Source organism: Chrysochloris asiatica, unplaced genomic scaffold (genome assembly GCF_000296735.1).
Source record: "Chrysochloris asiatica unplaced genomic scaffold, ChrAsi1.0 scaffold00092, whole genome shotgun sequence".
Taxonomy (NCBI): domain Eukaryota; kingdom Metazoa; phylum Chordata; class Mammalia; order Afrosoricida; family Chrysochloridae; genus Chrysochloris; species Chrysochloris asiatica.
In genome coordinates this window covers 7,857,531-7,860,039 of record NW_006408610.1, presented here as the reverse complement: position 1 = coordinate 7,860,039, position 2,509 = coordinate 7,857,531, and positions in this window count along the sequence as shown.

Below are 2,509 nucleotides of genomic sequence, written 5' to 3'. Positions count from 1 at the left end.
TTGAGGTTGGAATCCCAACTCGTAACTACTATGCTACCAGCGCTTCTTAGTTAAGGTCATACTTAATAGTGAAAATGAATGCTCTCCTAAGACCAAGAAAAAGGCCAGGACCTCTAATCCCACCACTTCTACCCAGTATTGTATTGGAGGGTCTAACCAATGCAATTAAGCAAATAAAATTAATTTTACCCAGATTGGAAACCAAAGAGCCCAACCCAACTCACTATCATCAAGGAAGAAGTAAGCTTGCCTTTATTTATGGACAACAGAATTGTCTATAGAAAATCTAATGGAATCTTCAAAAACAAACCAACAAAAATTACACACTTGAAGGAATAAGGAGCCCTGGTGGCATTGTAGGGTAAGCACTGGACTGTTGATCTCAATCTCAGCTGTTCAAAACCACCAGCCGATTTGTGGGAGAACTCAGAGTCTGCTCCCAGAAAGATTTACAGTAACTACTGGAAGGCAATGGGTTTTGGTTTGATAATGATAATGGTTGCGCAATATGAAAAATGTGATCAGTGTCACTAAATCCTGCATGTAGAAATTGCTGAACTGTACAGTGTTGTGCGTATTATATTTCATTGCAATAATAATAAAAAAAAATAAGAATACCATTTACAATAGTATGAAATATATAAAATTCTTGGGATAAATCTGACAACAGATCTAAAAGGTCTGTGACACTGTAAGATAAGCTCTGGACCATAAGGTAGGTTTGAACCACGAGATCAGCAGTTTAAACCCACCAGCCACTTCTCAGAAACTCTGTACAGGGTCGCTATGAGTGGGAACCTACTCGACGGCACTTAACAGCAAGAGCAGGCTTTATTGTTTGTAGAAATTGAGACTGATTTCCAAAATCCTTATAGAACTGCAGAGAAACTAGCATAAGGAAAACAAATTTTAAAAAGAAAGATAAAATTCTGCAAGCTACACTACTGAATATTTACATTATTATAAAGCTATGATAAATCCAGATAGCATCTTAGAAACATAAAGGTAGGCAAATAGAGAAATGGAACAGAATGAAATACAAAAATAGGACCATGTATATGGACAACTGATTCATTACAAAAGTGCAAAGATAATTACTGAAGATATTTATGAAACATGTATTTAATGAAGGGTTTACATTCAGAATATATAAGAAATTCTTAAAACTCAGTAACAAGGGGAAAACAACTGTTTAAAAAAAAAATCAGAAAAAATTTGAGATGATACTTCACTAAAGAAGACATATGAAGACATATGCATGGCAAATAACTCATGAAAAGATGCTTATTCATTATATTTCTCTTTGGTGATGGTGGTTATGTGCCGTGGAGTTGATTCTGCCTCACAGTGACCCTGTACAGGGTTTCCGAGGCTATAAATCTTTATGGGAGCAGAAAGCCTCATCTTTCTCCCGAGGAACAGCTGGTAGTTTCAAACTGCTGACCTTAAGGTTCGCAGCCCGAATCGTAATCACTATGCTACCAGAGCTCCTTTAGTCAATACAAACCCACTGCCATCAATTCAATTTTGACTCACAGGGACTGTATTGGATAAAGTAGAACTGTTCTTAGGGTTTCAGAGACCATAAATCTTTGCAGGAGTAGATAGCTTTATCTTTCTCTCAAGTGGTGACTGGTGGATTTGAACCACTGAGCTTGTAGTTAGCCCAATGCTTAACCCACTATGCCACCATCATTAGGAAAATACAAATTAAAGCAACAGTGAGATGCCTACACACATATCTGAAGGGCTAAAAGTACAGTCTGATCGTACCTAGTACTGATGAGGCTATGGAAGAACTTTACCTCATACAGTCCTGGTGAGAATATAAAAGTGATAAACTATTTTGGAGATAATTTCTTAAAAAGTTATTCATATAACTACAATATGTTTGAGGTGTTTATCCAAGAAAGGGGGAAATATGCATCCATGCTTAGACATGTTCAGAAATGTTCATAGTAACTTCATTTGTTGTAAACTAGAAACATCCCAACTGACCATCATCAGCTAGATGGATAAACTAGGGGAAATCCATTTCATAAAATACTGTTCAGCAATAAAAAGGAATGAATTATTGATATAAACTACAATTTGAATGATTCTCAAAATAATTATGCTGACAGAAAGAAGCTAGACAAACAAGTTTACATGCTGTATTATTCCAGTCACGTAAAAGTTTAGGGAATATAAACTAATCTAAACAGAAAGTATATTAATGACTGGAGACGGGGCAGAGGAAGATGAGAGGGATTATTAAGAGGTATAAGGAAACTTTTACAGTGATGGATGTATTCATTATCTTTTGCGGTGATGGTTTCATGGAGTATGTATATGAGAAAACGAATCAAACTGTACACTTTTAAAATATGTGTAGTTTATTTTTTGTCATATTATTCCCAATAAAGTTGTCAAAAACAAACTACTGATATAAGCAAATAAATGAATTTCATAGTCACTGCACTGTGGGTTAATGCGCCAGACTGCAAAGCCCTTTGAACTGCAAGGTTGG